At 46.2% G+C, this 12,226-nt stretch overlaps 1 protein-coding gene across 2 annotated transcripts in view; it reads right to left on the bottom strand.

The window, feature by feature from the left end:
• The window catches only part of ATP13A3 (ATPase 13A3), a 116,185-nt gene extending 111,782 nt beyond the window's left edge, over positions 1-4,403 (bottom strand). For both annotated transcript variants that reach the window (XM_083177571.1, XM_083177572.1), the window contains exon 1: positions 4,079-4,403. The gene's annotated coding sequence lies outside the window, so the exon portion shown is untranslated. The remainder of the gene's footprint in view (positions 1-4,078) is intronic.
• Positions 4,404-12,226: the final 7,823 nt, after the last annotated feature.

The following is a 12,226-nucleotide window of genomic DNA, read 5'->3' as shown; positions in this document are numbered from 1 at the left end:
CCCTGAGTCTTCTCACCCCCGAGGTCGCGACATTTGTTCCGGAGCTAACGTGCGCCCGGCACTCACTACAAGCTACCTTTTGCTACCTACAGCGCTTCCACCGCAAAACGCTGCTCCGGATTGCCAGCCACGAGCCAGACGCCCCATCTGGGATCACTACATCTCCCAGCCAATCGGGTTGAGCCTTAATTACATCGAGGCTCCCCTTCTACACAGGTCGTTTACAGCAGGATACCTGTTTGCGGATACTACATCACCGCGCATCACTGGGTTGAGCCTCTCCTACCATCAGGCTCCCCGTGCCCTCCGTTCAAAATTCTACAAGGAGGGTGAGCATTATACAACCGGACCAAGTGTGTTCCCTGACTACTAACATCTTGCGTTTATGCGCTAACAGGCTTCACACAGCTTGTCCACTGCTCTAACTTACCTGCTTTGACCTATGCCCATTACCCTTTTTTTCCCCCCTGACTTCCTACAAGCTAACCAACTGGCTTCTTGCTATTAACCAATTACTGGCTGCTTGACTACTGCATACATATGCTTTGTGGATATATCCAGCTACAATAAATCCTTTTAGTTTGCGACCTCATTGGAGTGAGACACTCAAATATTACTAATCTAATTGCCTATTTGTTTTTATACTGTACTTGTTTTTAGACTAAATTGCTGTCTAAATTGTATGTAATTCAATTTTTTTTTTCATTGTGTATTCTTTATAAAATTTAATACTGAAATTTCAAATGTGTCTGGATACTTTTTTGTTCAGCATGGTTCACAGGTTATCTCACTAGACCCAGCAGCGCAAGTGCAAAAAACTCCCTTTCTGCAGCAGGATTTCACCCTCCCCTTGGCAACGAGCAATTTCAGTACCCCTTGGCATCAAGCATGAAGCCCCTAGCAATGAGCATGTAGGCAAGTGGCACTTATGTGTCAAATATGTAATGGGCATTACGGTTTGTTATACAGTATGGAATGGGCATCATGTGTGACCTTATGTGTAATTGGCATTACAACATGTTGCTTTATGTGTAAAGGGTATTATGAAGTTTGCGGAAATGGGCAATGGTCAATACGGTGTGTGGTATAATGTTAAACCGTGCCCCCTTTTTCACAGCGCAAAGGCCTCGCCTACTAAAAATCGGGGGGGGGGGGGGGGCGCAAAACATGCCCTTGCTCCGGGCACCGTGGCACCACCTAATTATACCACTGTCTTTATTTTAGATGCGGGCAAGATCACAGCAGTTGGGACCAGTCAGAATCTGTTGGGGTCCTAACCATCAGGATGACGCTTCTTGCATTCTGACTGTTGGGATCCCGATTGCTGGGATTTCAAACCCAACACCTTTATTCGAAGAGTAAAATCAGAACAAGGCACAAAGCAACATGCTCACCTCAAACCACTATAAGTACTGATGATTTTCCAGCTGTTACAGTGCATGCAAAGACACAATGCGGTTTGTGGGCTAAAGATACATTATTTACGCTCTAATATATAAAATGTTTTGTGGGCATAAACGTCACTGTGAAGAGGTGAACCTTCTAAAAATGAATTTAAAAAAAAAAAGGAGGAGGTGCTGTTGCAGATATCAACCAACCGGATTTGGTCTATTATTCCTCTATTGCATCCTAGAAAATGATAAACACAATCTGGTTGCTATGGATAATATGACATCTTTTCAGTTTCAGAAGCATTAGTAAGTTTACCATAATGGCCCCAATGAGAAGTAGAATGCAATACATAGAAGTCTTTTACCGGCTACTAACTAAATATTATAAAGACAATGTCATGCGGAACAAAGGAGAAATTAAATGGGGAAAATGGGTGACAAGGAATATTTCCAGAGCTTATCTCATGCATATTAACCTTTTATGACATTTTATAGCATCTTAAGAAACCTCAAAGTAATAAAGAAAATCAGAGCACTCCTCAAGAAAGAGATAATCAGAGACAATATAAAGCACGCATACTGTATGGGACATACCGGTATGCAGTTTACTGCGTAGAACTATTTCCACAGCCTTAAGCATAATAAGGATAAAAACACCAAATAAAAACAAACACTATCTGTAGATCAAGGAGAGGGCTGCATTGCTTAGTGGTGCGTAAAAGTGGTAGTGACAATCTATAAGTGTGTGACAGTGGTATGGCAATATACAGTACATGTGATTGTAGAACAGTGTCAGTGAAAGTGCATGTTGTGGCGATGTGTGTATGTGTAAGATAGTGTGAGTGAAGGAAAATATATGGGGGTGTGAATGTGAGAGACAATGAGTGTGTGATAATGTGAGAGTTTGTAGGGCAGTATGAGTGACAATGTGTGTGTGTAGGAAGGACGCTGAGTGAAGGAAAGTGTGAGTAGGACAGTATGAGTGATGGACAGTGTATGCGTAGATCAATGTGACTGACAGTTGGTGTGTGTTTGTGTGAGGTGCAGTGTTAGTGACTGTGTGTGAATGAGCTATGTCTATAGGGCAATGTGAGAGAGTGACAGTGTGTGTGTAGGATAGTGCAAATGAGTGAGTGTGAGTAGGACAGTGAGTGAAGGAATGTGAGTGTAACAACATGTGTGTGTGTTTGTGTGTGGGGCAGCGTGTGTGTGTGTGTGTGCACGCGTTTGTAGGGCAGTGTTACCTAGTTACCTAGTAGTTAAGGCTGAATAAAGACTTGCGTCCATCAAGTTCAACCTTGGAGTAACAATCTGCATGCGTGTGTGTGCAGTGTGAGCAAATAAGAATGTGTGTGTAGGCCAGTGTGAGTCAATTAAATGTGTGTGTAACAATGTTTGTGTAGGGCAGTGTGAGTGAATAACTGTGTGTGTAGGGCAGTGTGAGTGAATAACTGTGTGTAGGACAGTGAGAGTGTGTATGACAGTGAGTGACTGTGTGTAGGACAGTAAGTGAGTGACGTGTGTAGGACAGTGTGAGTGAGTGTAAGGTAGTGTCAGTAAATAACTGTGTGTGTGTGTGTATGTGTGTGTGGGGGCAGTGTGAGTGACAGTGTGTGTGTAGGACAGTGAGTGACAGTGTGTGTGTAGGACAGTGAGTGAGTGACAGTGTGTGTGTGTGTGTGTGTGTGTGTGTGTAGGACAGTGAGTAAGTGTGTAGGACAGTGAGTAAGTGTGTGTAGGACAGTGAGTAAGTGTGTGTAGGACAGTGAGTGTGTAGGACAGTGAGTGACAGTGTGTGTGTAGGACAGTGAGTGAGTGACAGTGTGTGTAGGACAGTGAGTGAGTGACAGTGTGTGTAGGACAGTGAGTGAGTGACAGTGTGTGTAGGACAGTGAGTGAGTGACAGTGTGTGTAGGACAGTGAGTGAGTGACAGTGTGTGTAGGACAGTGAGTGAGTGACAGTGTGTGTAGGACAGTGAGTGAGTGACAGTGTGTGTAGGACAGTAAGTGAGTGACAGTGTGTGTAGGACAGTTAGTAAATGACAGTGTGTGTGGGACAGTTAGTAAATGACAGTGTGTAGGGAAGTGACAGTAAGTGTGTGTGAGTAACAATGTGTATAAGTTACAATGAATGTGTGTGTAGGACAGCGAGTGACTGTGTGTGTCTTAGATAGTGTGTGAGTGACAGTTTGTGTGTGTAGGGCAGAGTGAGTGAGTGACAGTGTGTGGACAGATGACACAGCACGTGTGGCGGCAGGGAGTGCTGTTGCTGTGTGTGTGTGAGTGTACTGTAGTACGGGGTGGGGGAGCAGGGCAGCAGACATGTCATGCACATACTGTTAACGGAAGAGGAGATACAAGATGTAGCACAATGATACATGTACCACACATGTGTGTGCAATGCGAGGTGTAGAAGCAGCTCCTGACCCAGCACATACAGTGCCACAGACACATGAGGAGCATGATCAGCAGGGCATGCCATTACACACGGGAATAGTTACAATGAAGGGCGGCTGGGGATAGGTGTATGATGTGATCGGTCCTGTACCAGCTACACTCACACATGCTGCAGCCTCTAGCACAGGAACACAGCGGCAGCACACACATCATACACTGGCAGCTTCACACTGCCCAGGGTTACACAGACAGACGGACGGACGGAAGACGCTGATGTTACCGGTACTCACCCGGCGTTCAGGCCCCCGGTGCGGGCGGTCAGGCCCGGGATCCACGCTCTCCGGTAGCTCTGCTCCCCGCCCGCTAGATCCGGCGGCCCTCTCGGTTTATCACCTGAGTCCCATGTTGGGGGCAAGGCCCGGAGCCCGAGTCTGACAGACAGTGACAAGAGGTGACAGCGGAGAGACGGCAGGCGGGAGCGCAGCAGCGAGGACTGGAGGACGAGACACCATAGAGAGGGATGGAGGAGACGAGGAGCGTGCTCACAGGGGGAGGAGGAGGGTGGAACACGCTGCTGCTGTTGCACACGGGGAGGGGGCAGGAGGCTGAGGCGTGTTGTGTATGTGACACACCGTGTGTGTGTGTGACTGCTGCAGCCTATGGGGCAGAGCCAGGGAGAGAGCAGCGTTCAATGGGCTGGGGAGGAGGCGCTGCTGGCAGTGGCACACAGCATGGCAGAGGTGGGATGAGAGGCAGACAAGTAGCAGCTGAGGCTATCTGAGGTGGCAACACATACTGTGATGAGAGACTGGGACCTGATGAAGGACAGAGGGCAAAGGAGGGGATAATAAGGGATTTAAGAGGCAAATACAGAATTATTAGGGATTACATCCTATAGAGGGTGATAAAGGATGATGGACCTAAAGGGGCATACATATAGGGTGATTTAAGCCCTATTTTTAAGCAATCTGACAATATCATTAAAGGGGTGTACACATGGGCTGTAGCTGGGAGAGTTTGACTAAGCGATTTTGCTTAGCCAAATTCGCCCTGCGGACGACCATCGCCAGCAGCAGCTCGTGTGTACAGCCGCATACACACTGCAGTTTCTAGACAAAATATTCTTGCCTGCAGTGTCTGTTCGTCTGGGCGATAGTGACGCTGCGGGGCCACTTATCGCTATCGTCTGCTGTGTACACACGGGGTGATTCATGAACACATTTGTGTTTCATCCAAATGCAAAACTGCAAAATGTGCTGCTTTGCATGTGGACCAGAATAAGGTCTGAAGTAAAAAAGGATGCCGAAGTGGCTCAATTTATCAAGGGGGTGTTGCCTGTGATAGCTGTCGCCAAGGTCATGGGGAAGGCAGGATCACAGCCACCCCTTCTATGGTCTGGACCGTTCTGGATTTTATTATAGCCCTGAACCATACAGGGAGGCTTTATTCTCTCCTTCCTCCTCTCCCTGGTGACGGTTGTCACAGGCAGCCCCACTGGAAGGAACACTCCCCCAGACCGGACACTATAAGCTCCGGAATGACAGAAATTGATGAATGGAGCCGTTCCGGGGTTCTGTCCGGTTTTTACCCATATACTCACAAATAGCGATACATTCACAGATCCATTCACAAAAACCTAACCATCAAAAAAAAATTCCATCTGTGCCAGTCTAGAACTTCCACTAATTTGCTTAAGAATCAGGCTGGAAGTGGTCATTGCTGACATCAGGGACCCACCCAAAAACCGCCTTGACATGCCTGCACCCAGAAAACTCCATGCCCTGCCCTTAAATGCCAGCTTCCTGTCAATCAAATATGGCTACTATGCGACTTCTATGCCTATAAATATTATTATGCCAATTGACCCCATGTATGCGTGCACGTACAGTCATTCAAAAATAGCTTGACTTGCGAATCTCTAATTAGCAATCCATACTAAATGAGGCCTTGGAGGGCAGTAGATGTGGAAGTCATTTATACACCTTTTACACCCAAATCCAACCCAGTATTTGGAACATGGATCCAAGCCAGGTCCGAGATTTGCACCATTTACACTGCAGTGCCTACCCGCAGTGGAAAGGGGGCGGCGCTTGGAGATAATATAATTTCCAAGCGTCGGGACCGCTGATCACCCCACCAGGGCCACCAATCGTCGCACAGGGGGCAAGCCCACGGGGTGAATGGATGCCGCACATAGGCATCCATTCGCCTCCTCCCTGCCTCCACTGCTGTCTGCAGAGTACAGCAGACAGCAGTGGAGGCTGTGTGCGCCCCCCGCCCAACCTCCATGTTGAACGCAGGACTCTGCGGGCCAGAGGTTGGACTTCCCCCATTGCTGTAAACGGAGCCGGGTCGGATGACCCAGCGTACCCATTTACACTGCCCTCTACCCAGGTCCTGGGTAGAAGTCCAGTGTAAAGGGACACTGGTAAACCTCTTTTACACTGCCGCTGAGGGAAAAACCTGTGGTTTTGCATCGGTGTAAAAGGGGTATTATAAAGGTGGCGATAAGACTTCTGGTGGGGGCCGGGGATGGTCGTATCACGTGGAGATCCGTTCTCCCATCCGCGGAGCTCCACCATCCACGGCCTCCAGAGTAGCGTGGCAGAGGAGGCAGCGGCGGTGAGCAGAGCGGAGGAGGCTGTGAGCAGTGCAGCACCATTGAGCAGCGCTGCGGCCCCGTGTCTCCCCTGTAGTGTTCCATATCTGTGCTGTGTACCTATCTGTTGCAACGACTTAGTGGCACCGTTGAATGGCTGCCTGGGTGTTTTGCAGCTGAGCAAATATGTGTTCCCTATGTCCATTTCCCTCATCAGGATACGCATATCTGTATGTGTGATATATATCTGTACTGTCACTGTTTTACTTGTTCCTGTCCTGGCTGTCGCACAGCAATCCAAAACTAATTCCTAGTATACGCAAGAATACCTGGCCAAATAAGGCTGATTCCGATACGGGCTAAAGGGCCGCATTTATCAAGCAATATTTGCGGTTAAATCCCCGAAAACATCCGTTTTCGGGGGTTCACTGCAAATATTTAGTATCCCCCAAATGTATTAAAGGGGGATCCTCCCTGCAGCGCCGCCGCCCGCATCCCCCATAGGTTTCTATGGGGGATGCAAAGCTGCCCAATGTATCAACATCGGGCAGCCCGTCATCGCACCCCTGCGCTATCGCCATTGTAATGTGGCGATAGCCCGTTGTAGCCTATGGCTACACTTCGCACTGCCCGAGCAGGGCAGTGCGGTAAGAGAGGTCGGCGGGGGTCAGCGCATTACCGCTTCAGGGTTAGGGCTTCGCAGGGACGGGCTCCTATCGGAGCCCTGTCCCTTAAAAATGATACATCCCACCGATATGATCGCATTTTACAATGCGATCCTGGGAGGTAATATTCCGCCCAGATCGCATTGTAAATGCGATCATAATAAATGCGCCCCTAAACCATTGTGGGCTTGTGGGCTTAAACCTGTGATTGTAGAAAAAAAATGTTAAAGTGTTTATTGCCAACTAATAGTGCACGCTTCAAGTTATTGTTATTTTTTATGTTCTGTGTATGTCTATATTGCAAATATCTTTAATAAATACACTTTCTTGTAAAGAAACTGGTACTTTGTACTTCCTTACAACCACATGTACAAAGTGCATTCCCTAAGTCTGCCTCAGAATAGTGTATTATGTATTTAATGAGTGCACTTCTAAAACTCAATTATATATTAACCAGACCTCAATGCTTGTGAACACTACAAGAAGTGCTAAAATGGGTAATAATCAATGGTATGAGGTTCTGTTAGCAGTAGAGGTAGTATGAGACAAAACATTGGGCAGAGTGGTGTTGAATTTAGAGAGCAGAAGAAATGGTCATAAAACAGCAGGGGGGTCATTCGCATTGTTTCCTGGGCGTACCCACGAAAATGCCGGGGGCAGGCAGCTGACGTCCCCAGATGTCAGCTGCCCGCCCTGGGAGCGGGCATTCCTATGTGTGGCGTTAGTTGGCTCGCAAAGCAGTGAAATACCGCTGCTTTGCGAGTCAACCAGAATCAAGGCCATAGTGGGGATTATTCAGACCTGATCATATGGCTGCTAATTTCTAGAGCCCTGCGATCAGATATTTGTTGCACAGCCAGAGTGAAATCCCGCCCTGTGCAAGCCTGCCAATTTCACTCAAATGATTTCTCCACTGTGTACAGTCTGTGCATAGCTCATCACTTACTTGGCGAATGGGATAAAATCAGGCTGAACAAGGCCTCAGCTGACATCACACTACTTCCTCTGAAACGCCTGACACAATAAATGGCCGGTTACCACCCCCATATGCCGGCTTCATGTCAATCAACTTGCATATGGCTAACGATAAGAAAGTAGCAGGATTTTATCGCAGGATGGCCTTGCGCATGGATTATCATCCAGCCTGGAAATTCCCATTGTGCGATCAAGTCTGAATAGCGCCTACTGTACTGAGAGTATAACAACGGTAAAGTTTGTGATGATATACCAATTGGTCAATTCAGTAGGTTGGGCATTTGAGAATTGCAGTCGGTGCGACAAAACAAGCGATTGGAAACCAATACCTTTTTTATTTCTATACAGGGGTATTCAATGTTTTCCAGATTTCTCGGCTAGCCTAAAAATCCAATTCAATGCTGATGGTTTTTCTGCTAATGCAGATTCGACTTTGTTTAAAATGTCTTTTCAAACATTGTTTAGTTAAATTGTAACATTATTAGTGATAGTACAATGCAGTGGTATCTAAACTTGGTTATCAAGGCACCTTAACAGCCAAGGGGTTTATTTGCTAATTAGCAGTTTGTCTAATAGATGTAAAGCCACAATAGAAATATATTAAGTCAATATTGCTCAGCATTTATTTCTATTGCTTTTACAAATCTTTTGTTCAAAATCACTGGTGATTGTCCGCTATGCCAACCCCCTGATTAGTAGATATAACCCCAGGTTTTAATGATATCCAATAGTGCTACAATTTAGGGGTGCAAATCAGAGCAATTCAATTGTTACTCTGTTTGACGCCTGTTATTCTATGTTCCTATCAAGGTTCTATGTCTATCAAGGTACAGGTGGGAGGCATTCTTCACAGGAAGAGGAGCAACAGAACACGAGGACATGCACTGAAACTAGAGGGAGGAAGATTCAGAGGAAATGCAAGGAAGAATTACTTCACAGAAAGGATAGTGGATAAGTGGAATAGCCTCCTATCAGGAGTAGTAGAATCAAAGACAGTAGAGTAATGTAAACATGCTTGGGATAGGCATTTTGATGTCCTTACAAAGAAATAATGATCAAATATGGTTTGAGGTAACATGAAGGGACAGACTAGATGGGCCAAGTGGTTCTTATCTGCCGTCAAACTCTATGTTTCTATGTTACTGTATGTGCGGTGGAGACAATTTTGGTACTGCTTTCCTAGCACGGCGCCCGTCTCATTGATTGTATGCCTTAAGTTTAAGGTACTTAAGGCATACAATCAACGCGATGGACCCGATTTTTCAATCTCATGGATCTTATGCATACATAAGATGCATGAGATCCATGAGATCCATGAGATAAAAAAATTGTGAGCCCCCAATAACCATTGTTAACGCCACCAGCACTATCAACGCCAACCCGAAGCGTGGCGAGCGCAGCGAGCCCGCGAGGGGCGGCGGTACGCGTCCTCCGACCTTTTCATACCCCCACTATCCACGTCGGCATGGAGTTGATTTTATATAGTGTGGCGAGCGCAGCGAGCCACCGAGCCCGAAGCGTGGCGAGCGCAGCAGACTACTTTACATGTATTCCGCGTGCACTCGCCACACTATATAAAATCAACTCCACGACGACGTGGATAGTGGTGGTATGAAAAGGTCGGAGGACGCGTACTGCTACGCTTCGGGTTGGCGTCAATAGTGGGGTGGCGTTAACAATGGGGGGGCCATTTCACCCATGAGGGGGGGTTAGCAATTAAAATTGGAGTTTTGGGGGCTTTTTACATTGATTCCAATGTAAAAATCTCGTCGATTGCATCATCTCATGCATCTTATGCCACACAAACACATGAGATGCATGAGATGCTTGAGATATCAGCCCCACACATACAATCTAGATCGTGGGCGCCGTGCTTGGAAAGCAGTACCACAATTTTTGTTGCAGCGTCCTGAGGTATGAAAGAAATGAGTACAAAATAAATGATTTAGGCACCAAAATGATAGTTTGGGTGCCTTAACCACTGCTTCAGACAGCTAAATCTGATGCTTTTAAATGGAAAATATATTTCTCTGCCGGGCACTTATTGGTGTAGATGCCCAGCGGGTATGGTATAACTTACCTACAGTCGGAATTCCAACTGTCAGGAACCCGACAGGGGGCGAGTGCATTCAAGCCCTATTAGGAAAAATAGCCCGGGATTCTGACTGTCGGGCTCATGACAGTCGAAATTTCGATGTCACCCGACACCCATGCCCAGCAGGGGGTGACACAAATCTATAAATCCCCCCCAAGATGTTAAATTAAAATGATTGAGGTACAAATTAAGTTACCTGAGCTATGTGGATTGCTAGGGTGCATATTTATTACCGAGGAATAACTGGCTAATTGTAAAGATAATCAAACTAGGACTCACATTTAGAGCCTGATTCAGACCTGTTCGCTAAGCTGCGTATACAAGGAGCCTAGCGAACAGGTCACTGCCACCCACTGAATGCCCCCCACCGCATCTCCTTGCTAGCATGCAAGGGGACTTGTTTGAGAACACATCCTCTCGCATGCAGTCGAAGGGGAGAGAATTTGCCAACCATCAAATTATTTTTTCTCCCCTTCAGAAATAAAAGTCAGTCTAAACTGGCTTTTATTTCCGCAGCTGATCGCCCAATATTGGGCGGGCACTGGCGTCATGTGGCGTCAGCCGCCCACCCAGAGCAGGGGACACCTGATGCTGCCCCCGGCCCTGTCCCTCTCCCTCCCCTGCCCGTGCGAATGCCTCCACAACTGTGATACTCGCCGAAGCCCGCATGCGCACACCCCCCCACCATCGAAAACGGGGCTGAATTCGTACCCAAAGGAAGGGGTCTGAATCAGCTCCTTAAATAAATATTAAACAGGTTTTCTGGTAAATATCATGATAAACAATAGATCCAGATGATTTATATGAGGAGCTCAAGTTAGACAAAGGACCCAGCCTTGATCTAATTACAATTATCCTTTACCATAGATAAAAGGCTAATTTGTTGATACAAGTGGACCGACTGCATGTTTAATAGGATTCTTCTTTGTAGTGAGTGGAGAGATTGCATTTACTTTGAAGTGTTTAATCAAAGAGGATATCAGTTTGAGACAGATACTGTAGTCGGGTAAATGTACTAAGATGGAAGTTCTATTGAAGATGGGATCGTGCCCATAGAAATCAGTCAGATTCTATTATCTTTTAGAACAGGGATGGGGAACCTTCGGCCCTCCAGCTGTTGTTTAAGTACACACCCCAGCATGTCCTGCAACACTTTTAGCATGGCCTAATAGCAAAACTGTAACAGGACAAACTGGGATGTGTAGTTCAACAACAGCTGGAGTCCCGAAGGTTCCTCTACCCTGTTCTAGAAAGTGCTAAATTAATAAGAAGTAGAATATGATTGATATAAGAAAAAACAAAGATGATCTCTCATCTGCAAAGATCTCCGATTTGGAACGTGGGATGGGCTTTGGTTGGTCCAGAACTCCATTGTATATGTAAATATGAAACCTCTGGCTCTAGATTTGCTTGCAGTGTCTTCATTCCAGGCTTTTGCCGAGAGAGTGTTTAGCGTAACAGGGGACCTGACAAGGGCCCATTGCAACAGGGCAAGGGTCATCTTAGAGAGAAGTGCCTTCTTTATATTAAACAGAGAGAATAAGAAGCAGTAACGTCAACTGTGAGTCAAATGAAAATCACTCCGTTCAGCTAAATAGCAATATATTTATTTATTTACAGTTTCTTATATAGCGCAGCAGATTCCGTTGCGCTTTACAATAGTAAACAGTGATAAGACAAACTGGGTAACAACAGACAGACTTGGAGGTAGGAGGGCCCTGCTGCAAGCTTACAATCTATAGGGAGAAACACTATTACTAGCATATTATTTCAATCCACATTGTTTACAGCTTCATTTTTTGTAGTAGTACTACAACCGCGTCTTAACTTAAGTAGGAGGGTGATGACGCGGGTGACTGACAGCGGGAAACGTGCCGCGGCGTGCTGGATGGAGTGGGGGATATAAGGTGAGCACTTATGTGGTTGTATTATGCCTGATGACGATTTTGTAAATAAAATCGAAACGTTGCTTGAAGTTACCTGCTCGTTTATCTTCATTCCTGACCGTGTGCTGCCTTCACTGCTCTACCAGCGTGACGATTCTATATATATATATATATATATATATATATATATATATATATATATATATATATATATCTAC

This window comes from Crinia signifera, chromosome 3 (genome assembly GCF_055691185.1).
Source record: "Crinia signifera chromosome 3, ASM5569118v1, whole genome shotgun sequence".
NCBI lineage: Eukaryota > Metazoa > Chordata > Amphibia > Anura > Myobatrachidae > Crinia > Crinia signifera.
This window is presented reverse-complemented; position numbering and strand designations above follow the sequence as displayed.